The sequence below is a fragment of the Heptranchias perlo genome, chromosome 3 (assembly GCF_035084215.1).
Source record: "Heptranchias perlo isolate sHepPer1 chromosome 3, sHepPer1.hap1, whole genome shotgun sequence".
Classification (NCBI taxonomy): Eukaryota; Metazoa; Chordata; class Chondrichthyes; order Hexanchiformes; family Hexanchidae; genus Heptranchias; species Heptranchias perlo.
The window spans coordinates 135,663,022-135,688,985 of NC_090327.1; the positions used below are offsets into that span (position 1 = coordinate 135,663,022).

Here is a 25,964-nt window from a genome sequence, read left to right on the forward strand (position 1 = left end):
CTTAAAGCTCACCCTACATTCTTCCAGTTAACCCAACTTTAGATAAGCACCCTTTATTGCATCAGTGCCACTTGCATTTTTCATTCATGTTCCAAAGTGATACTGCTAATTTAAGCAGCATGAATGCTGGGAAATAACCGGTTTTGTATTTAGGAAATAACTTACAGCCACTGAGAACTGGAATGAGAAATCCCATCCTCACACCTGTTAGATTTTAGAATTGGATAGCCAGACAGTGAAGGACTGAATACTTTTCATTGCTTATAAACTTTATTTGCTAGGATTCACATTACACCCGCACCCCAAGCCTACTCCCTTATATATGGGAGCCAGAGAGTTCCCAATTGCTCATGCACCCGAACCTAATCATTCACCAATTGATGCAATTCATTTATATACAATTAACAACAGGTTTTTCCCTCCTTTCAGTCTAGGTTGCATTCAAAATTAGGTTCCAGAGATGAAAGGCCAGCACTCTAACCCACTGCACTATTCAGTTTTCTCCACCAACACTTCATAATCACAAACTCTACTTCTAACAAGTAGACCATTCACTGTCCCATAGTAACTACACTCCACAACAGCATTGGAACCAGACCGCTGTTTCTGTTTGATGGATTAAACTTCAAACTCCAGTGGGAGAAGCATAAATCTACAACATCCACCAGGTACTAAAATTAAAAATGTAACATACAATACTAAAATTCAACTATAGAATACCTTCAAAAGGATCCCTGCAGGATAATGTTCCTTTAATGGGTCAACATTAAAAGATTCACAAGTATCAAACACAGTGACCTTCCACATAACAATGCAATGGAGCAGGACTAGACTGGATTAAGGTTCAAATAATAGATGAGAATGCGGACATAAACATGTGCAGTTTATTAATTTACACATGTAATTGATCCTCCTCCTGCCAAATTCACAATGTACGCCACTGTACTCTACAACTCTTAGCTCTAGGTTCTAGGATACTAATCAGATTAGTCACAGTACATGGAGTAGACACACTAAATACCAATGGTAAATATAACCTTGCGAATCATACAGTAGTCGGGAACATTGAGCCTGTTACAAAGCAAAGCCCAGCCAACACCGAGATACTGTGATATACTTCAATTGCATTTGTGCTTACAATGTTTTTGGACTGTCAGTTAATGATAGCAATCTAGTACTTTGTGTACTCCTCAGAGTTTAACTTTATGATAGCATTAATTTTATCATGGATGTGCTAATAAAGTAATAATAGTTCACATATCTGAGTTTGACTTTTTTGATGATCCTGGCAAGAAGTTATCTAATTCACTCAATAGTCTACGGAGCCCCACTGTGATGGGTTAATATAACTTAACATACTTTGAACTTGGTAACGTAAAATAAGCAATCTTAACCTGCTCTTATAAACCTTAGATGTGGATGGGATACCTACAACCCAATTCTCTGATGTGGAATTGAAGTAAAGATTCATCGGATACCCTTTAACTAATATTCCTTACAGGCTTTACTCTTCCCTGTATTGTTATATACCACATTCACAATGCCACTGCACAACTCTTAGCTCCAGGTACACTTATAGCAAACACTGATCAGATTAGTCACAGTACATGAAGTAGTTGCAGTACAAAGCAGGAAGTTATACCAGGTTTTAGTTTCCCACAGAACCCTTTTTATGACCCTTCTGTTACAGCACACAGATCATTCTTTCTCATTACTTCAGTATCAGTCACTATGTTCTCCCAGCTGATACCAACATTCTTCCTTACACAGAGCACTACAAAAGCTTCTGTGGTTTAGCCAGCATCCAGTTCTCAGACAGTTTACACATCCCACATGCCTCCTACTCCAAAATAATTTCCACTATCCATCAAAATAGGGCCCATTTTAATCCCAAACACCCTGCAGAAACCACGACCTACCCCCACCAATCCCGGTGCCTTCCCGCGGGTTGCAATCTTAACCTGCTCTTTTGAGCAGGCGAGCGGGACACCTCCCAGAAGGCTGAAGGGATCCTTCAGCATTTATGCATATTAAGCTCCGATTAAGTCATTGGGTCCCGCCTATAATTGTAACCTAAGGCCTGCCCCAGGAAGCCATTGTAGCTGCCCGGTCAGACCAACCTGGTGGCAAGAGGAGCTGAGACCAAATGATGCCCAGAAAGGTGGGTTACATCTTTTTTTCTTGAGAGGGCAGAAAACCTTGGGGCCCCCCCGGTCCCAGGCTCCCCTGACCGCAGAACCCACCCAATTCCCCTCCCAAACATTTACCTGACTGCCAGAGACTCTTCCTTCGGGTCCCCAGTGGCACCACTTGCTGCCCGAATTACTACTTCCAACTGGGTTCAGGCAGGACTTTGACAGGGCCCATGCAGATTAAGCCCAGGAGTAACAATCTCCCAGCCTCATGCAGCAGAGGGCCAGGCGGTTTGCCGGCTGCCTCGGCCCCCACCTGCACATCTCCTACTGGGAGTTAAAATTAGTCCTAATACTTCCAGTTAAAGCAACATGTCTTTTCACCTTTCTCTTATCAGACTTTGCTTGGTTTTAGTTTCCCACATATTGAAACTGGGGCCCACCACTTCCAACTCATTACCATGAAGTTTTTCCTTCTGTGTTCTTCCTCATACTACAGGCAGAATCTTGTTCTGAGAAGCTGATATTAAGCCTCCACTTTTCTTCAGTACCCAGCTCCTCAGTCATCATGGTGAAAGTGGCTTAAGATCTAGTGAGAATGGGAACATCATCCACATATTTCAGGTACTCTCCTATCCTACCTTCTTACTCACCACATTTGCCTTCTCTACTTCCCATTAGCGCACTCATGGTGCTTTATGTCTATATTGAACAAAGAGATTCAGAAGATGCAGCTCTGATGAGCTTTGTATTGTGTTCTTGAACCACCCACATTTTTCTTCAAACCTCACACAAGCTTTCACTAAGGTCGTGAAAGAGTTTCATTGTCTCAATCGAACATGTCTCAGAACAGCAGTATAGGTTTATAAATTGGTAGCAACAATTCAAAGGCACAAGAAAGGGGTATGAAAGAGTGCAGTTATTCCAAAACTGTTCATCTGCTTAGTGTGTCTGGTAATTTAATAGTATGAATCATTCCAGCTGCTCCAGAAAGTTCCAGAAAATTCACAGGAATCATCTTTCTGTACTTGAATACCTGCTTGATGTCTATAAAAACATACCCATAAATCTTTACCAAACTTCCCACACTTTGTAATTATCTTATTTTTAATTCATTCTTGGAATGTGGGCATCACTGGCAAGGCCAGCATTTATTGCCCTTTGAGAAGGTGTTGGTGGGGCCTTCTTCTTGAACTGCTGCAGTCCGTGTGGTGAAGGTGTGTCCACAATGTTGTTATTACGTGGGGAGTTCCAGGATTTTGACCTAAAGACAAGAATCTGTCTCAGCATGAAAAATTGTTCAGTATACCCATATCCTTTTCTAAAGCCCTTCCCTGTAGCCTTTGACCCAGGTGTCCCTGCATCTTATTCAGTCAGTCTCTAGCAGCCATCTTACTTGGCACACTGAACAGACTTACAATTCTATAAGTCTTGTATGCTTTCTTGTGTAATGGAATTAGTGCTACCAGTTTCCAAACCTAAGATACCTTTTCCATTCTCCACTCAACCTTATGGGACACACAATCCTGTCTTCCTCCAATGTCCACACATGAAGAATCCTAACTGATTTTCACATCCCTAACTCAGCGCACTGCGATCAATTGTAACACCATGACTGCTGTCCCAATTCAGACTCACTAACTCGGGAGAGACTGGAGATCAAACAAGAAACCTTCCTGGACTGTATGGCTCAGGGTATTCATCAAATAAACTCAATAAGCTATCAGGAAACTGCACCCCCCTCCCCATCTTTAAATGCTTCAACAGCAATTTTGCATAGACTTTTCCTCTCCAACTGCTTTACTACTGCTAGTGTCACAGCAGTGTCATCTCTTGTCAACTCACATGCTATATCAGCCAACTTTTCAATTAGCTCTGTCACCTTTTAAAGTATATTCAGTCAGCTATACTTCCTTTGTTTATAATTCTCCAATTAAAGTAAACACATACATGACAGACATATCCTCCATCTCAAAAAGAACATTTTATTGAATGGCAGCAATATATAAAAGTACATTATTATGCTCTTTAGTAAAATCTAATTCTGTTATTCTATTTTTACTATTCTAACTAAAATGACACCGGGTAGTTGTGATTAAAAAACATATCACACCTTTCTCTCGAATATGAATCAGTCTGCACATCATCAGCTGGTATCCCACTGTTCATCATTTCTTCAAGCAATGTCCATTGCTCGCAATGACTAGGAGCAGGCGCACTCAAAGGAGAATCTCTTCGAGTAGGTCACAATAGTGCAGGGGTAGCCCAGCTTATTTTTTGTGGGTGGAAAGGGTACATACAGCGAACCTCAAGGCCATACACAAAGTTTAAATATTTTCCTATTCATCGGCATACTGCTCAAGTTGCGAAGACTAACAGATTTCGGTGCTCTGGTTCAAGAGTATTCACAACGAGGCAACAGTGCCAAGAGAGCGCCCTTTCGCCAAGTCTACAAAATTCACACAGGACAAACCAACAAAAAATATATATATAAATGCACATAGGCCCGAGTTGTCTGGGTTTTGAGAGTCGGATTACCAGGATTTGAGGATCGCAGGTGGCAACTTCGAGGATATACAGGAACCAAAGAGCAATTCTGCAATGTTCGGTGGTACCCCTTTTTCCCTCTAGTCTCCATGGCTCACGCTCTGCAGTGTACATAGACACATGATGTGGAGATGCCGGTGATGGACTGGGATCAGCAAATGTAAGGAATCTTACAACACCAGGTTATAGTCTGTTGGATTATAACCTGGTGTTGTCAGATTCCTTACATACATAGACACACGGAGAGTGGGACGGTGCAGTTTCGAGGCTGACTAACCTTCATTCTCTCAAATTGGTCACAGATTTTTAAAAATTAAGATTCGCTACTTATATATATATAAAAAAAGTTAAAGCCGCATTTACGAAGCTGCCGCTGCGTCGCGAATAGTTGGGCATACAAAATTGCGACAACTTTATATAGCAGGCTGTGTTGAGGGCCATGTCTGAATGAAATTGGACAACATTGCAGATTAAAGTGATTGAATGCGAATTACCCAAATGCAGGTTAATGTCAAGTCTGCTGTGGTAAATATACACACACACACACACACCACACACAAAATTACCCCACGAGCCGACTCGCCGTTTCATCAAACTCAGAATTGTGTACAGGGGCGAAACTCGGACTAGTTGACACACAAAACAGCCTCTCCCACACAACAAATTTTAAAGATGTATTATTCTTATTCACACTGAAACAACTCTTTTTTTTCGGTTCCCCCCCCCCAAAAAAAATTACATTTTTTTTTGTAACCCACAGACAACGAACATAGAAAATAAAATCCACCCCCCCCCCGAGTCCTGCTGTTGTGCGTGATGGCGTGAGGACGCAGAAATGAGAGAAAAAAATCGACATATTTATCTATTCTGTCGTCAGAAACCAAACCAAACCTTCTTCTTCTTCAAGACTCGTATAAGCCCCCCGCCAGGTTACCCGGCTCCTGTCCCAAAAGGCAAGGTGTCGATTCCCCCATCCATCACCCCCAACACAGGCCGCTCCGGCGGTTGTTGTGGTAACGAGGACCTCGGTGTTTGGAGGAGGAGGAGAAGGAGGAGGTGGCCTTGAGCATCCGGGTCCCAGACCGAAGCTATAAGAGTGTGCGCCGGGGCGGGCGGCTGCTCCTTTCACATACTGTCTGCTGCCGGTATTGGATTGTGTCTGAGTCTGACTCTGACTGACTGACTGAGTGTGTGTGTGTGTCTGTCTCTACGCGCCGCGTCCTCCTTTTCCACCTCGACCGGGACGAGCTTTTATGGCAAAGGGCGCTTGTCGTCTTTCTCCTGTAGGTCCCCCTATTACTTTTTAAAAATTCCGCCTAAAAAGAGAAGACGCTTTACCAAATCTTTTGGGCCGTTATCTCACGTGAGTACATTTGGTTTTATTTTGGGGGGGGTGGGGGGGAAGCTTTTTTTTGTGTGTGTTTGTGGTGGAGCTCGGAAGATGCCATGTTTCTTCAAAAAAAAACCCTTTCAAACCGTCCATTCAATGAGTCGAACGGGGTGGGTGTGTGTGTGTTGGGGAGGGAGGGGGGGGGAAGAGACGGTTGGCGTGACAAAAGGCCTTTCATTGTGGTCAAATGGGCTCTCAAAGAAAAAAACCGAGTGGGTTCGACATTTAAATAATGTGAGCGCGGGGCGGGGGGGGGGAGAACACCAGTAACGCGTTGGTGTTGTTTTCGGGGAGCCTGCGTGTCTGTCGCCAGCTGGCCCTTCTGGTCGGCCTTCATCGTTTGAGTGAAGGCGACTTCGGAAATCCCAATGTCCTTCGCGACAGCGCCCGCCCCCTTGCTGGCGAATTCGCCCGCCGATTGGCGGAACGAAGAGCCTCTGCCGCCTGTGTGTGGCCGGCGGGCCTGTCAGTCTAATTACGTCACTGCGCGATGAAGTTGGGCTCCCCGTCCCACGGAACGAGCGACAGTTGAGAACGGAATTTTAATTTTTAAATTTTTTTTTTTAAAAAAAAATAACCGACAGGAACCGTGAAATCCGCATTAAATTTCTCTTCAGCGCCGCAATGTAGTTTCACAAAGTCTGCTTTTCCTGCATTGGCATGAAGTGGACGTGAAGGCCGTGACATATACACATCGTATCACTGCACATTTATATTATAATAAGTTTTTTAAAAACTAGGAGCTTCTCTGTAAGGCGCGATTTTACATTTCCTGCGAAGGGGCCGCACGGTCGTTCCCTCTCCTGTAAGAGATGCTGGTTGCTGCCAAACAGCGCCATCGGCTACGTTATAATCGGAAAGTGGCGCAATGATGGCCGCCGTCCATGTGGCGGGGGGGGCAAGTTGACGCAACACCTGTTCACAAAAACTTCCAGTAAAAGCAGCCTGCGAGCCGGTTGCTAAGAGTTGAACTGCTCCCCGAGGCCGCTTGATTTTGAACGAGTGTGATGGAGCCGTCTCGGTTCGGGTTCCTGGGCTGTCGGCCTCTCGAGAACTTGTAATCCAAAGCACCAAAAGCAAAATAACTGGAAACTCTGACATGGTTCTCAAATAACGAGAATGATGGAAACTTTGAGCCGTGTATATATATATATATATATTTAAATTGTAACCTTCCTGCTCCGGTTATGTTTGTTTTGGCGACAAGAAACTTTCCAAGAATTGAAGCCAGGTCTTTTTGGAGAGGAAAAACGAACAGAATTTCCACCCCCGCCCATCAACTTTTGAACTCTCAATATTAACCCGTTTCTATAATCAATACACGTAGATTTTTTTTTTTGACAAAACATTTTTGAAAAATAACAGTACCTTACTTTCAAACCGTAGAAAGTTGGGATCGAATATCCGATCTCTTAATTCAAACTGCGTGCACGTAGTTTTTTTTTAAAAATAGCTTTTTGCTCCAGTGAATTGGAACAAACAGCATTATGCAGCCTAATTGTGTGTTTTGTTTGCGTTTCCCCCCGCCCATCCGCTTGTGGGTTTTTTTTTTAAAAAAAGGCGCGCCAGTCCGAGGAGAAAGTGGAAGGTGTTGTGCCGGTCATTATTGTTTTTTTTTTAATTAATGGTCGGTAGTGGAAATGTTCCGGTTGGGACCGGCACAGGCCAGATTGATGCTATTGTTGCGTGTGGACAATAGCGCCGGCTGCGCGTGTGGTAATAATAGAGAGTGAAGCGGGGCCAGGCGGAGCCGGAGCCGGGCATGCAGGAGTGCACAGACAGCGCCGGGGCAGCAAATCAGACACCACAGCTGATTTTAAAACTTGCCAAGGAGTGAAGTCGGTCAGAGCTTTTGTAAATGTTTCAGGTAAATAGTGTGGGTTTTCTTCTTCTTAAGGGTTTATAAACTTGGGAGCATCGTCGAGGGGTTTTCAAAAACGTTTGTGTTGAATTGGATAACTCCTTGTTTACTTCCTCCCCCCCACCCTCATGTCCAAACGAAGGACGTTATTTTGAGTTTTGTTCATGTGGCATGGATAGGTCAGAACAGAAATGTTACCCTACAGCGCTATGTTAGACATTTAGTGTGAAAAAGTGACTGAAGAGGATTGAGTCAAGATTGACCATACAATCAATCTATTCTTAATTCGGAATTTCTTAACTCGAGCTATCTCATCGTTCATATTTTTGGCACTAAATCCCCACTTTGCTGTGTTATTTAAAAATTCAAATTATTGGTTCAATATTTTAAGCATAGAAATGACTTGGGATTATCAGAAGTAGAGTTTGGTAACAGTTCCGAGATGGTACAGAAAGTGGGTAAAGCTACTTTTGTTGGACAAAGTTTGGATTTTTGTAGTTTAATAAACTGCAAGTAACTGTACAGTGGAACCCCAATTAACTGCCATCAGGAAGGGGGGCCACTTGGTGGAAAAGCTGTGCCACTAACACCTGACCTGAAGCTGAAGTAGCAGCCCAAAAAAGACAGTACCAAACCCAACCTCAGTTCCTGCCTTAAAGGATTCTGTGTAGTTGAGTGAATTTTGTATGGTGTAGCAAAAGGAATGAAGTGTGCTTGGAAGTTTAAAGTGCACATAATATCCACCCTGAAGTTCCAGCCAGGCAGTTGATGCCCTGACTCCCACTGGTCCAGTTCACGTATAATTGCAAACACTGATCAAAGGAAGGCGGATAATTGGGGCTCTATTGCATTTCAAATGGAGTTAATAACTATAGTATTATGCAGTACTTGGAGTCCTTTGAACTATTTTCTCCCTTTTTATAACAGAAAATATACATGGACCCAGAGCAACAAAATAAACTATTCTGAAGAGATTCTTAGTGTTTACAAGTCTGCCCTTTCAAAATCTGGCTTACTGTTAAAATTAACTTTATTCTAAAATGGCCTGATATCAGCTCTGTCAACAGGAATTCAGTAAAAGTGTAATGGTAAACAAATGAAATTTTCTTACAATGTTCTTTTGAACTGTGGAAAATATTCTGGAGTAGAGTTGTAGATTTTAGGCTTCCAAATGTCAGTTGTGTGTACAGAGAAGCTTTTGAGCTATACAGTAAAAGTCACTTCAAGGGCATGTGGATAAGGATATACAGGGATGATTCCATGATAGCTAATTTCTCTCTCTTTTTCTTATGGACTATCTTGCAGGGTTTAGCCTGATAACCAAATGTGATCAACTGTGCATTATTAGAACAGCTGAGTCCTGCATCTGACTGAAATGCAGGGCACGGAGTGCTGGAGAGTTACACAAACAGCGTAGTCAGTTGTGATAGTCATCTGATTGTTCTCTGCAACCATTGCAGCCTACTGGCATTTCAGTCAGCAGTGAGATTCAGCTGTTTTACTGGCACAATAACATGCCTTATACCTGACTTTACTACCAGGACATATCAATCCTAATCTTTGCCATGCTTATGTATCATGAGTTTCTTTGTGTCCATTCGCATGTGCATTTTGGTGGCCGCTCCAGATCCACACCTGTCACTTCTAGTTCCCTTTTTCTTCTCTATTACCCCCTCTTAGGCCCTTCTCTCCTGCCATCGTGCCTCCTTTCATTTCTCTACACAGCTCCCCCCCCCAAACCCTTGCATCCCTACCCTAACGCTTCACTACCCCACGACCCTCCTACTCTCCTGCCGCTGTTCCAGGTCTGATTCCCTCTTGGATATGCTCACAGCTTCCCTCTGTGCCTCTCGACATCCTCCGAAGGGCCCATCGAGGCACTCGTCATGGCCTCCTTACGAGCAGCAGCCCCAACTGCCCCATCCGACACGCTCGGTCAACCTCCCCGGCCAGCACGCCTGCACTAATCTTGCCAACCTCCTTCCTGCCCCATTCACCCCTCCCATGCTGACCCAGTGGAATCTGCCAGCGGATCAACTATCACCACCCCTCTCCACGTCTCCCTCCAGGATATGAGTTCACTTGTGAACAAGACCCTTGCTGGCCATGACCTTACTGTGGATGATTGCATTGACATCATGGCCTTAACGGAAACTTGGTGATGACACCTTTCCCCCTTACTGAAGCCTCCCTGCCTGGCTATACCTTCCACCACCTGCCCCTCCCAAGCCGCCACAGTGGCAGTGTGGCCCTTATCACCAAATCTCACCTTGGTCTCTACCCCTACTTCTCTGGCACCCTCTCCATCTTTGAGCATCTCACCTTGTTCTACCCCTCACTTTTGAAAGTGTTCGTTCTCCACCACCCACCCAAGTACCACACCAACTTTCTCGCCAAGATATTTTCACTGCTTTCCTCCCTCAGCCTCTGCACTGAGCTACTTCTCATCCTTGGTGATTTCAACCTCCATCTGAATTCACCTTGCCCTCCCTCCTCTGACTTCACTGTCCTCCCTTCACCACTCCCTCCATATAAACTCTCCCATCCATATTCATGGCCACCTCCTCAACCTTGCCATCTCGCCTATCGTTGTATCAATCGCAGATAAGGCCATATATGATCACTTCCTTGTATCCCTCTCCACTCGCATCTCCCTTCCCGCTTCCAACCCCGCATCCATCATCAGATCTGGCTGAACTGCATACAGCACTATTGGGTCCTGCTGTTCTCTGCCAATACTGTTCACTGCTCCAGGATCACCCTGGAATACAAAGATAACCCCGGCTTCGCTTCTCCACTACCAACCGTTGCCTTAAACCCCTATCCTCTCCACACTCACCTCCAACAACAAGTGCGAGGAGCTCGTGAACTTCATTGTCGCTAAGATTGAGACCGTCCATTCAGCTGCCTCTGCCGCATGCCTCCCTTCCCCTAGCCCGCCAAGCCAAACTTTCCTGCCCTAGCCCTAAAGTCGCACCTTTCTCTAGTTTCTCTCCTATCTCCCCTCATGTGCTCTCCAAGCTCACCTTGTCCATGAGACCCACTTCCAGCTCTCTCAAGCTTATTTCCACTAAACTGCTGACCATCCAACTTCCCTGCCTGGCCCCCCCCACCCCATACTAGCTGATGTAAACGTTTCCCTTTCCCCTGGTAATATCACACTTCCTTTCAAATCTGCCGTCATACACCCCCTCCAAAAAAAACTCACCCTTGTGCCTCTGTCCTTGCAAACTATTGCCCCATCTCCAACGTGTTGTCACCTCCCAATTCCGTATCCGTCTTCCCTGCACCTCCATGTTTCAATCCCTCCAATCAGGTTTCTGCCCCGCTAAAGCATTGAAACAGCCCTTATCAAAGTCACAAATGACATCCTATGTGAGTGTCACTGTGGTGCACTATACCTCCTCAATCTTCTCGTCCTGTCTGCAGGCTTTGAGATGGTTGACCACACCATCGTCCTCCATTGTCCAGCTGAAACACAATGCTGAGAGCAGAATGTTTGCCAGCAGTGGGAGAAATCTTTGCCCTTCTACAAATAGTATCATAGCATCGTTTACATTGCCCTGCACATCATGTTCCTCACGCTGCAAACCCAAGTTTTAAAAATTCATTCTCGGGATATGGGCATCACTAGCATAGCCAGCATTTGTTGCCCATCCCTAGTTGCTCTTGAGAAGATGGTGGTGAGCCGCTGCCTTGAATCACTACAGTCCATGCGGTGAAGGTACTCCCACAGTGCTGTTAGATAGGGAATTCTGGGATTTTGACCCAACAACAAAGAAGGAACAGCGATATATTTCCAAGTCGGGATGGTGTGTGATTTGGAGGTAATGGTGTTTCCATGCACCTACCGCCCTTGTCCTTCTAGGTGGTGGAAGTCACTGATTTGGGAGATGCTGCTGAAGAAGCTTGACAAGTGCTGCAGTGCATCCCGTAGATGGCATACACTGCAGCCACTGTGCACAGTGGTGGAGGGAGTGGCTGTTAATGGTGATGGATGGGTTGCGGATCAAATGGACTGCTTTGTCCTGGATGGTGTCAAGCTTCTTGAGCAATGTTGCAACTACACCCATCCAAACAAGTGGAGGGTATTCCATCATAATTCTGACTTGTGCCTTGAAGGTGGTGGATAGGCTTTGGGAGTCAGGAGGTAAGCCACTTGCTCAGAAAATGCAGCCTCTGACCTGATCTAGTAGCCATGGCATTTACGTGGCAGTTCCAGTTGGGTTTCTGGTCAGTAGCAACCCCTGGGATGTTGAAGATGGTCGATTTGACTATGATAATACCATTGAATGTCATGGGGAGATGATTGCACCCTCTCTTGTTGGAGATGGTCGTTGCCCGATACTTGTGTGGCGCGAATGTTAATTGCCGCTCATCAGCCCAAGCCTGCATGATGTCCAGGTCTTGTTGCATGTGGGCATTACTGTGGCAGAGTATCGCTAGAGGAGCGGTGAGTCTGCAACAGACAACAACAAAAAAAAATCAAAAAGTGACGTCGCAACACAAGGAGGAGCGGCAGGGATGAGTTAGTGTAAGTACTTAGTTTAGTGGTTAGTGTTTTCGTGTTATAAACAGTTAAATAGCCTTCAAGCTAAACAAACAGTTTTAAATAACGTTCGCTAACATGACAGGCCAGCTGAAGCCAGTCACTTGCACATCCTGTGCCATGTGGAAACTCCAGAACACTTTGTGTGTCCTGGGAAACCACGTATGCAGGAAGTGCCACCGACTGCTCGAGTTTCAGACCTTGAGGGGCAGCTGGTATCACCACAGTGCGTACAGAGTTTTGTGACTAACACATTTCAGGAGGTGATCACACCATAGCTGGAGAGTTCAGGAGGAGAGGGAGGGAGTGGGTGAGGAACAGGCAGGCAGTGCAGGAATCCCCTGGGAGTGTGGCACTCACAAACTGGTATTCAATGCAGAACACAGAGTGCAGGGGGGAAATTGAAAAAGGATATAAGAAGGGCAAAGAGAGGATATGAGAAAAAATTAGTGGGTAACATAAAAGAGAACCCAAAAATCTTTTATGAACCTGTAAAAGGATAGTTAAAGGAATGGTGGGGCTAATTAGGGCCAAAGAGGAAATCACCTTGTGGAGGCAGAGGGCACGATTGAGGTACTGAATGCGGACTTCACATCAGTCTTCACAAAAGAAGAGGATAAAGTTAATGTCGCAGTAGAGGAGGATGAAAATAGATAGGAAGGAGGTGCTAAATAGGTTGGCATCACTCAAAGTTAACAACTCACCCGGCCAGATGGGATGCATCCTAGGTTGCTGAGGGAAGCAAGGGTGGAGATAGCAAACGCTCTGACCACAATCTTTCTATCGTCCTTGGATATGGGAGTGGCTCTGGAGGACTGGAGGATTGCAATTATTACACCGCTGTTTGAAAAAGAGTAGAGAAAAATGTGGTAACTGCAGGCCAGTCAGTCTAACATCAGTGGTGGGAAAACTACTAGAGACTGTTGTCAAGGACAAAGTTAATTCTCACTTGGAGAAGCATGGGTTAATAAGGGATAGCCAGCATGGATTTGTTAAAGGCAAATTGTGTCTGACTAACCTGATTGAGTTCTTTGATGAAGTATCAGAGAGGGTTGATGAAGGTAGTATGGTTGATGTATATATGGATTTTCAAAAGGCATTTGATAAAGTACCACATAACCGACTTATTTAGAAAAGAGAAGCATATGGGATTAAAGGAATGGTGGATACTTGGGTACGTAATTGGTTAAGAGATAAGACGCAGAGATTGGTGGTGAATAGACATTTTTCTGACTGGAGAGAAGTATGCAGTGAGGTCCCCCAGGGATTGGTATTAGGACCATTGCTTTTCTTATATATAAATGACCTGGACTTGGGTATAGGGTATACAATTTCGAAGTTTGCGGATGATACAAAACTTGACAGCATAGTAAATAGTGAGGAGGCAAGCTTCAGGACATAGACAGACTGATGAGATGGGCAGACACACAGCAGATGCAATTTAATGTGGATACTGTGAAGTGATGCGCTTTGGGAGGAACAACATGGATCTAAATGGTACTATTTTGAGGGGCGTGCAAGTGCAGAGGGACCTGGGGGTGCATATTCACAAATCTTTGAAGGTAGCAGGGCAAGTTGATGAGGTGGTTTAAAAAAAGTGTATGGGATACTTGGCTTTGTAAATAGGGGCATTGAATATAGAAACAAGGAAGTTATGCTAACCTTCACAAATCACTGGTTAGGCCTCAGCTGGAGTATTGTGTACAATTCTGGGCACCACACTTTGCATAGAATTATATAGAATGTTTATGCTCCATGCTAGTGTTTATGCTCCATACGAGCCTCCTCCCTCCCTACTTCATCCAACCTTATCAGCATATCTTTCTATTCCTTTCTCCCTCATGTGTTTATCTAGCTTCCCCTTAAATGCATCTATGCTAGTCGCCTCAACCACTCCTTGTGGTAGTGAGTTCCACATTCAAACCACCCTCTGGGTAAAGAAGTATCTCATGAATTCCCTGTTGGATTTATTAATGACTACCTTATATTTATGGCCGCTAGTTCTGGTCTCCCCTACAAGTGGAAACATCTCTTATACCTACTCGTATTAAACCCTTTCATAATCTTAAAGATCTCTATCAGGTCACCCCTCAGTCTTCTCCTTTCTAGAGAAAAGTGTCCCAACCTGCTCAATCTCCCCTGAGAGGTATAAACTCTCAGTTCTGGTATCATAGTAGGTACAGCACAAGGGGAGGCCATTCAGCCCATTGTGCCTGTGCTGGCTCTTCGATAGAGCTATCCAATTAGTCCCATTCCCCTGCTCTTTCCCCATAGCCATGTAAAAATTTTTCCCTTCAAGTATTTAGCCAATTCCCCATTGAAAGTTGCTATTGCATCTGCTTCCACCACCATTTCAGGCAGTACATTCCAGATCATTACAAATCACTGCATAAAAATGTTTCCTCATGCCGCTTCTGGCTCTTTTGCCGATCACCTTAAATCTGTATCCTCTGTCCTGCTTTTGGACAGGACATACCTGAGCAATTTTCCACATTGTCAGGTAGATGCCAATGTTGTTGCTCTGTTGAAACAGTTTGGCTAGAGGAGCGGCTAGTTCTGGAGCACAGGTCTTCACTACATCCATGACGTTGTCGGGACCCGTAGCCTCTGCTGTGTCCAGTGCGCTCTAAATATCACGTGGAGTGAATTGAATTTGCTGAAGACTGGCATCTGTGATTGTGGGGACCTCAGCAGGAGGCCGAAAAATATCATCCACTCGGCACTTCTGACTGAGGATCATTGCAAGCTCTTCACCTTGTGTTTTGCACTCATGTGCCTGGCTCTGCCATCATCGAGGAAGCTCCTCCCGTTAGTTGCTTGATTGTCCACCCACATTTACAACTGGATGTGGCAGAACTGCAAAGCTTTGATCTGATCCATTGATTATGGGATTGCTTAGCTCTGTCTATAGCATGCTGCTTCATCTGTTTAGCATACATGTAGTCCAGTGTTGTAGCTTCACCAGGTTGGCATCTCATTTTCAGATACGCCTGGTGCTGCTCCTGGCCTGCTCTTGTACGCTCCTCATTGAATCAGGCTTGGTCATCTTGTTTGGTGATGGAGCATTGAGATATGCTGGTCTATGAGGTTACAGATTGTGGTGGAATGCAATACTGCTGATAGCTCACAGTGCCATATGGATGTCCAGTTTTTGAATTGCTGGATCTGTTCTTCATCTAGCCCACTTAGCACGATGGTAGTGCCGGACAATACGATGGAGGATGTCCTCAGTGGGGAGGGGGCTTAATCTCCACAAAGACTGTGTGGTGGTCACTTTTACCAATACTGTCATGGCCAGATCCATCTGTGACGGATAAATTGGTGAGGACGAGATCAAGTAGATTATTCCCTTGTGTTGGTTTTCTCACCACCTGCCACAATCCCAGTCTGGCAGCTGTCCTTCAGCTCGGTCAGTGGTGATTCCACCAAGCTACTCTTGGTGATGGACATTGAAACCTCCAGCCATGGTATATTCTGTGTCCTTGCTACCGTCAGTGCTTCCTCCAAGTGGTGCTTAGGAGGAGTACTGATTCATCAGCTGAGGGAGGACAGGAGGTTTCCTTACCTATGTTAGATCTCAAGCCATGAGACTTTACGGGGTCTAGCATCAATGTTGAAGACTCCCAGGGCTAGTCCCACCCGACTGTCTACCACTGTGCCCCTTCTGATAGGTCTGTCCTGCCGGTAGGATAAGGCGTACCCAAGAATGATGATGGAAGAGTCTGAGGCGTTGGCTGTTGGACGTAGTCATACTCTTGGAATCATACCTAACTCGTCTGTGGGAAAGCTTTCCCAATTTTGGTACCAGTCCTCATGTTAGCGAGGAGGTCTTTTCAGGTTCAACTCGGCTGGATGTGTTGTGTCCTTGCCTAGGTCTCATCCATCGGTTTTATTATTCATATCCTTTTTTGTAGCAGTTTGATACAACTGAGTGGCTTGGTAGGCCATTTCAGAGGGCAGTTAAGAGTCAACCACGTTGGTGTAGGACTGGAGTCACATATAGATCAGTAAGCACAGCAGGTTTCCTTCCCTAAAGTACATTAGTGAACCAGTTGGGTGTGTACAACAATCCGATAGCTTCATGGTCACTTGTGCTAGTATCACTGTTTTATGCCAGATTTATTTAGGTTTTTTTAAACTGAATTCGATTTCACAAACTGCCCTGGTAGGATTTGAACTCATGTTCTATGGATTATTGGCCAGGCCTCTGGATTACTACTCCAGTAACATAACCATTACGCTACCGTACCCTGCAGTACCAAGTTGATTGCATTGAGTGAATAAACCTCACAGAAAATAGGTCCCAAACCAGATGGTCAACAAGCAATGAGGTTAAATATGGGCCCATTAAAGACTGATGCAGGCAAGACTATAATGGATAATTTTAAAAATGGCAGACTTGGTATCTCTTTTCACAGTGAAGAAAGAGGACAAAATACCAGCGGTACAAGGCAACCTAAAATAAGTCAAGGAGAGGAACTTAGTGGATTTGATAAAAGTTTTTTTTTTAAATGGCAATGGAGAAAATAATAGGACTTCAGATAGACAAGGCTCCAGGAACTGATGGTTTCCACCCCAGGGTATTAAAAGAAATAGATGAGGAAATTGCAGGTGTGTCAGTCATAATTTTGCAAAGCGCTCTAGATTCAGGAAATGTGCCTTTTGGACTGGAAAATTGCAAATGTTACTCCATTATTTATGAAGGGAGGGAGGGAGAAACCAGTTAACGACAGACCTGTCACTTTAACATCAATTGTGGGAAAGTTATTGGAATCTATCATCAGAGACAGTGACTGAGCACTTGGATAAATAGCAGCTGATCAGAGAGTCAGCATGGATTTGTGACGGGTAGGTCATATCTGACTAATCTAGTTGAATTTTTTTGATGGTGAGCCACTAGGCGCTGCCAAGGAGCAATGGGACTTAGGTGTCCATGTACATGAATCACTAAAAGCACAGGTACAAAAAGTAATGACTAATGTACGTTAGTCTTTGTTTCAAGGGGGTTGGAATTTAAAAGTGGGAAGTGATGCTTCAGTTGTCTGGGCCTTAGTCAGACCCCATCTGGAGCAGTGCGTTCAGCTTTGAACACTGCACCGTAGGAGAGATGTATCGGATGTGATGGGGAATGCAGATTCACCGGAATGATACTGGAGCTTAAAGGGTTAAATTATGAGGCCAGATTGCATAAACTTGGTTTATGATCCCTTGAGTTTAGAAGTTTGAGGGGTGATCCAGTCAAGGTCTTTAAAATGATAAAGGGATTCAACAGGGTAAGTACAGAGAAACTATTTCCTCTGGAGGGGAATCCAGAACCACGGCGGATCATTTCAAAATTAGAGCTAGGCCATTTAGGAGTGAAATCATGAAGCATTTTTTTATGCAAAGGGTAGTGGAAATATTGAACTCTCTCCTCAAAAGGCTGTGGATGCTGGGTCAGTTGAAGTTTTCAAGACTGAGATTGATAGATTTTTGTTGGGTAAGGGTATCGAGGAATATGGAACAATGGATGGTAAATGGAGTTCAGCCATGACCTAATTGAATGGCAGAACAGACTTGGGGGGCTAACTGGCCTACTGTTGTTCCAATGCTTCAAAAATTGTAAAGGAGACTCATATTTTAACCCTTTAAACCCCAGTATCATTCTGGTGAATCTGCATTCCCCATCACCTCCAAGGTTTTTTTTGTGTGAATATGTTTACAGCTGTGTGACCATAATATTTTCCTTTCATGAGTGCTCAAAATCTGACGGGAAAAATTTATTTAATTTTGAAGATGGTTAATTGTGTCTTGTAGTCTGCTGAAAAAAGTTTTTAAAAATATTTTTAAGTCTATACCTTAACTTTTCATTAGCCAAAAATTAATTTAACTTTTATCATAGTAAACTTCATCCTAAAATAAACAAAATATTTGGAGGAGCTGTTCAGTGGGGTAAAGAGAGAGGCCATAAAAGATAAAATGGAGAAAGGAAATTGTAAATGATTGGTGGTGGAACAAGAAAAGTGGAATGGGCTTATCAGTACTGTTATTTGCAAACTAATGAATTGATGAACTTACCTTATGCTATCCTGGTCAAATGAAAAGAAAAACTTACATCATAGAATAGAAGATACATAGAATAATAACAGCACAGGAGGCCGCCATTCGGCCCATCAAGCCTGTGCTGGCTCTTTGTAAGAGCAATCCAGTTAGTCCCATTTCCCCGTAGCCCTGCAAATTTTTTCCCTTCAAGTATTTATCCAATTCCTTTTTGAAAGCCACGATTGAATCTGCTTCCACCACCCTTTCAGGCAGCACATTCCAGTTCATAACTTCTATTCTAGTGATAAGTGGCATCATAATCCCACTGCAAACCTGATCTTAAAATCAAGTTGTCCCTGTTTTAGTTGTGGCAGAAAATCTGCTGCTAGGTATTCAGTGATCTTTGATGATACAAAGATGGGAGGGAAAGTAGAGAGTGAGGAGGACATAAAAAACCTGCAAGGGGATATAGACAGGCTGGGTGAATGGGCGGAGATTTGGCAGATGCAATACAATATTGGAAAATGTGAGGTTATGCACTATGGCAGGAAAAATCAGAGAGCAAGTTATTATCTTAATAGTGAGAAACTGGAAAGTACTGCAGTACAAAGGGATCTGGGGGTCCTAGTGCAAGAAGATCAAAAAGTTAGTTTGTAGGTGCAGCAGGTGATCAAGAAGGCCAACAGAATGTTGGCTTTTATTACTAGGGGGATAGAATATAAAAACAGGGACGTATTGCTGCAGTTATATAAGGTATTGGTGAGACCGCACCTGGAATACTGCATACAGTTTTGGTCTCCATACTTAAGAAAAGACATACTTGCTCTCGAGGCAGTACAAAGAAGGTTCACTCGGCTAATCCCGGGGATGAGGGGGTGGACATATGAGGAGAGGTTGAGTAGATTGGGACTCTACTCATTGGAGTTCAGAAGAATGAGAGGCGATCTTATTGAAACATATAAGATTGTGAAGGGGCTTGATCGGGTGGATGCGGTAAGGATGTTCCCAAGGATGGGTGAAACTAGAACTAGGGGGCATAATCTTAGAATAAGGGGCTGCTCTTTCAAAACTGAGATGAGGAGAAACTTCTTCACTCAGAGGGTGGTAGGTCTGTGGAATTTGCTGCCCCAGGAAGCTGTGGAAGCTACATCATTAAATAAATTTAAAACAGAAATCGACAGTTTCCTAGAAGTAAAGGGAATTAGGGGTTACGGGGAGCGGGCAGGAAATTGGACATGAATTTAGATTTGAGGTTAGGATCAGATCAGCCATGATCTTATTGAATGGCGGAGCAGGCTCGAGGGGCCGATTGGCCTACTCCTGCTCCTATTTCTTATGTTCTTATGACATGGTACACATGGTAAGCACACAACATTGACAGTAGATTTTGTGTCTGATGCATTGAGTACCACATTAACATCATTTGTGACATTTGTCTTAATCAAAGAAAAAACAGATGTACGGTAATTAAACCAAATTGTTTTACAACAGATTTATAATGCTGCACTTTTAATTCCCAGTCTGCTTTCTTAAACCTGTGAACAGTGTCATTTTTTTAATGTAATTTGATTACTCCATTTAGATGTCTGTATGTCTTCTGTTGTAATGGGTATGACTAATTCCCAAAATTGGGCATGGCTGATTCATTCATAAAATACAAGTTATAGTAATAGGAGACTCGAGTTAGAATGATGGGTATTTTTTAAGGGTATGCCAGATTTATGTGCAGTTATTCCCAGGCAAGATAAAGAGATCATTTATTAGATGTAAAGTTGTCTGAACGCAACAATTACACCAGTATGAAATGTTTGACACTTGTCATTTCTGTGATCCTTCTTGGGTGAGATTTTCAATATATTACCAAATTAAGTTGTATTGTGTTGCCATGCATATTGGGAATTGGATTGAGACTACCTAAATTCATTTCATCCAGGACCTTTACCAAAAGGAGACAGGAGACTTTCATCTAACAGTCCACAGATGAATTAAGCCACTCTGCCACTATAATCACTACAAAAAGTGTATAATAATCCATTTTCAGAGGATTAACAGCATCTTAGTGGAGCAAAACCATGTTTTATTCCACTTAACATGAATTTAATATTTTGGCAGATACAAAAAGAGATCCTACCCTGTAATATGCTACAATGCTGCATAGTGAATGTAACAATACAGAAATTTGGTTGCTAGATCATTTTATAATGTTTAAATGTCACTGAATAACATAGGAACAGGAGTAGGCCATTCAGATCCTTGAGCCTATTGTACTATTCTATTAGATCATGGCTAATCTGTACCTCAACTCCATTTACCTGCCTTTGCTCCATATCCCTTGATACTCTTACCCAACAAAAATCGATCAATCTCAATCTTGAAAATTTCAATTGGCCCAGCATACACAACCTTTTGGGGGAAGAGTTCTAGATTTACACCATCCTTTGCGTGAAACATTGCTTCCTGATTTCACTCCTAACTGGCCTAACGCTAATTTTAAGATGATGCCCTCTTGCTCTGGAATTCCCCACCAGAGGAAATAATTTCTCTATCCACCCTGTTGAATTCCTTCATCATTTTGAAGATCTCGATCCGATCATCCCTCAATCTTCTAAACTCGAGAAAAAAATAAAGTTGATGGATCTGTCCTCATAATTTAACCCTTTAAGCCCTGGTATCATTCTGGTGAATCTGCACTGTACCCCTTCCAAGGCCAATATACCTTTCCTGAGGTTCGATGCCCATAACTGAACGCAGTACTCCAGATGGGGTCTGACCAAGGCTCTATACAACTGAAGCAGCACTTCCTCACTTTTGAATTCCAACCCCCTTGAGATAACGGCCAATATTCCATTAGCTTTTTTGTACCTGTGCACTAGCTTTTAGTGATTTGTGTACATGGACACCTAAATTCCTTTGCTCCACTGCAGCTTCTAGTTTCTCACCTTTTAGAAAATATTCCAATTAGTCTTTCTCAGATCCAAAGTCAATAACCTCACATTTTTACACATTAAACTCCATCTGCCATAGTTTTGCTCACTCAGTCTGTGTCCCTTTGTAACTTCCTGCTCCTATCTGCACAACTTACTGTCCCTCCTAATTTCATGTCATCTGCAAAGTTGAATATATAACTCCAAGCTTCACCCAAGTCATTTTTATATATATATATATATGTGTGTGTGTGTGTGTGTATGTGTGTGTGTGTAGGCCCTAGTACAGATCCGCGGGGAACACCAGTGGTCACGTCCTGCCAATCAGAGAATGAACTGACTCCCTACAACCAATCAATCTAATAAAGTTTGGAATGGGAAGCACGCACCAAGCTTGCTTGTTTCAACATTCTGTAGAGTTTGCAGTGTAGGTGTCAACATCTACATTTTATTTAATCTAAGGGAAGTGAATGACACCAGGAAAATAACTGAAACTTCTTGCTTACTCTAAAGCTGATCAAGTGAAAATTGGTACCATGAAGTTGAACATAATAGACTTTATCTGCCTGGTAAAATGGGAGACATTTGTTTGTCTCAATCCCAACAGCCAAGCAAAAGAAATTGTAGGAGGTAAGTATAATGACTGTTCTCTGAGTGCACCCACTCATCCCTGATTGCCCTTTTGTTTTGAATTGTGGAAATGACTAAAGCTTGCAGTTAGGGTACAGATTTTGAAGTATGGAAGCATTTCTTTTGGTAATTTTGTTCCATTTAGCTGTTTGCATGCATGTTAACATTGTTATTTTTCTCTTTACAGGGCAGAATTTCTGTTCGGGTGTATAACAATTATCCAGAAGGTCTGGGAGTAACACTCTACAGAGAACAGTTCGACTTCAACGCCGAGCCACCTTGGGACCCCAGCTGATAGTGGTGGTGTTCCATCTCCCAACTTGTCCATGTAAGAATAAACTGTTGGTTAGGAGATATACAAATAGCTGTATTTCTTTATTTGCTATTACCATATTGCTTGACTAGAAGAGATAGTTTAAGAATTCACTTGCATACTAGATTCGAAGGAAGTGGATAATCTTGGGAATTATTGTGGATCAGTAAATGGAGTACCGTGGCTATCTACAATAAAAACTTGTCATATGATTAGGTTATCAGCTAGTGAAGTGAGCAATAAGTAGAACTCATAGTATCATAGTAGGTACAGTACAAGAGGAGGCCATTTGGCCCACCGTGCCTGTGCCGGCCCTTTGAAAGAGTTATCCAATTAGTCCCATTCCCTTGCCCTTTCCCCATAGGCCTGTAAATTTTTTCCCTTCAAGTATTTATCCAATTCCCTTTTGCAAGTTACTATTGAATCTGCTTCCACCATCCTTTCAGGCAGTGTATTCCAGATCGTTGCAACTCACTGTGTTTTAAAAAAAAAATGTTTCCTCATGTCGCCTCTGCCTCTTTGCCGATCACTTTAAATCTGTGTCCTCTGGTTACCAACCCTTCTGCCACTGGAAACAGTTTCTCCTTATTTACTCTTACCAAAACCGTTCATGATTTTGAACACCTCTATCAAATCTCCCCTTAACCTTCTCTGTTCTAAGGAGAACAACCCCAGCTTCTCCAATCTCTCCACATGACTGAAGTCCCTCATCCCTGGCACTATTCTAGTAAATCTCTTCTATGCCCTCTCTAAGGCCTTGGCATCCTTCCTGAAGTGTGTTGCCCAGAATTGAATACAATCCTCAAGCTGAGGCCTAACCACTGTTTTATAAAGGTTTAGCATAACTTCCTTGCTTTTTCTACTCTACCTCTATTAATAGAGCCCAGGATCGCGTATGCTTTTTTGACGGCCTTCTCAACATGCCCCGTCACCTTCAAAGTTTTGTGTATGTGCACCGCCAGGTCTCTGTTCCTGCACTCTTTTTAAAATCGTACTATTCAGTTTATATCACCTCTCATTCTTCCTACCAAAATGTATCACTTCACACCTATCTGCGTTAAATTTCATCTGCCATGTGCCTGCCCACGTCACTAGTCTGTCTATGTCCTCCTAAAGTCTGTTACTATCCTCCACATTGTTTACTACATTTCCGAGCTTCGTGTCATCTACAAACTTTGACATTATACCGTCTATACCCACGTCCCAGGTCATTAACATATATCAAAAAGAGCAGTGGTCCTAATACTGACCCCTGGGGAACATCACTGTAAACTTCTCTTCAGTCTGAAAAACAACCATTCACCATTACTCTTTGCTTTCTGTCCCCTAGCCAATTTTCTATCCACACTGCTGCTCTCCCTTTTAATCCTATGGGCTTTAAATTTGCTAACATCCATTATGTGGCACTTTATCAAATGATCATCCATATACACATCAATGTGTATATGGATGATCATCAACCCTCTCCGTTACTTCATCAAAGAACTCAATCAAATTAGTCAAACACGATTTTTCTTCAACAAATCGGTGCTGACTTTCATTTATTAGCCCATACTTTTCCTCGTGACAATTCATTTTGTCCTGGATTATTGTCTCTTTAAAAAAAAAAATTTCCCCACCACCGACACTAGGTTGACTGGCCTGTCATTGCCAGGTCCTCTAGCACTATCCCCATATCTCAGGAGGATTGGAAGATTGTGGCCAGAGCCTCCACAATTTCTACCCTTACTTCCCTCAGTAACCTAGGATGGACCGCCTGGACTGGGTGGCTTTTGTACTTTGAGCACTGCCAATCTTTTAGTATATCCTCTTTATCTATTTTTATCCTATCCAATATTGTTGCTACCTCCATTGAAGATGGATACGCAGTATTCATTTAGTACCTCAGCCATGGCCTCTGCTTCCACAAGAAAATCTCCTTTTTTGTCCCTAATTGGTCCCACCCTTCCTTTGGCTACCCTTTTACTATTTATATGTTTATAACAGACTTTTGGGTTCTCTTTTATGTTAACCACTAATCTGTTCTCATACTCTCTCTTTCCCCCTCTTCCCTTTTGTAGATCTCCTCTACTTCCTGTATTCAGCCTGGTTCTCTACTATATTGTGAACTTTACATTTGTCATAAGCCTCCTTTTTCTGTTTCATTTTAATCCTCATATCTTTAATCATCCAGGGAGCTCTAGCTTTAGAAGCCCTTCCTATCCACCTTGTATATGTGTCTATTCTGTACCTGAACCATCTCCTCCTTGAAGGCTTCCCATTGTTCAATTACTGATTTGCCTACCAATGTTTGATTCCAATCCACCTGGGCAAGATCCCTTTTTAACTCACTGAAATTAGCCCTCCTCCATTCACATTTGATTGTTCCTTGTCCTTTTTCATAACTATTCTAAACCTAATGATATTATGATTACAGTTCCCCAAATGCTCCCCCACTGAAACATGCTCCACCAGCCCCACTTCATTGCCCAAAACTAGATCCAGCACTGTTTCTTTCCTCATTGGGCTAGAAATACTGTTCAGAAAGTTCTCCTGCACACATTTCAGGAATCCCTCCCCTTCTTTGCCCTTTGCACTGTTACTGTCCCAGTCTATATTGGGATAATTGAAGTCCCCCATTATAACCACTATGATTCTTGGATCTTTCTGTAATTTGCCTGCAAATTTGCTCCTCTATCTCCTTTCCATTATTTGGTGGCCTACAGTTATACACCCAGTAGTGTAATAGCTCTCCTATTGTTCCTTAATTCTATCCAAATAGATTCTGTCTTGGACCCCTCAACTACATCATCCATTTCCAGTGCTAGAATAGTTTCTTTGATCAATTGTGCCACCCCCTTCCTTTCTTTCCTTCCCTATCTTTGCTCATGCACCTTGTTTCTCCTTTCTAATGTTTCATCCTGGTGCCCAACTCAGTCTTAATAGTGCCTCACAATGCATTCCACATGGCACGCTAGTCAAAATGGAAATTAATATTCTGTTGAATAAATGAATTGCAATGCAGTCATTATAGTACACAATTCAGGCTGTTTAAAATAATTCAAGCTTTGTTCTGGGGTGATTTCCTTTCTTTTGCTCAATCAATTGTTTTCTGTTCACCTAAGAGGTCATGGTGGACTTCTCTTTCACTGTTATAAGTTGCTCGGTATCGGCCAACCTGCGGAGGGGTTGTGTGTGTGGTGGGGTAATATTTTGGGGGAGAGGGTTTTTGTGTCGAATCTGAATTTCAGTCACAGGCTGGAATTGTACCCTAAATTGTCACTTCAGATCTGTTGACCTACAGGTAGAACTACTGAGTTACTAACTTTTTTTATTCGTTCATGGGATGTGGACGTCGCTGGCAAGGCCAGCATTTACTGCCCATCCCTAATTGCGCTTGAGAAGGTGGTGAGCCGCCTTCTTGAATCGCTGCAGTCCGTGTGGTGAAGGTTCTCCCACAGTGTTGTTAGGAAGGGAGTTCCAGGATTGTGACCCAGCGACAATGAAGGAACGGCGATATATTTCCAAATCGGGATGGTGTGTGACTTGGAGGGGAACTTGCAGGTGATGTTGTTCTCATGTGTCTGCTGCTCTTGTCCTTCTAGGTGGTAGAGGTCG

At 43.3% G+C, this 25,964-nt stretch overlaps 1 protein-coding gene across 2 annotated transcripts in view; it reads left to right on the forward strand.

The window, feature by feature from the left end:
• Positions 1 to 5,787: 5,787 nt before the first annotated feature.
• LOC137320246 (antizyme inhibitor 1-like) overlaps positions 5,788 to 25,964 on the forward strand; it is a 53,195-nt gene continuing 33,018 nt past the window's right edge. Inside the window, exons 1-2 of one of the 2 annotated variants that reach the window (XM_067982014.1) lie at positions 5,788 to 6,042; positions 22,242 to 22,382. The gene's annotated coding sequence lies outside the window, so the exon portion shown is untranslated. Of the gene's footprint in view, positions 6,043 to 7,641; positions 7,937 to 22,241; positions 22,383 to 25,964 lie in introns of those variants that run through there. The other variant, XM_067982015.1, reaches the window with a different exon arrangement.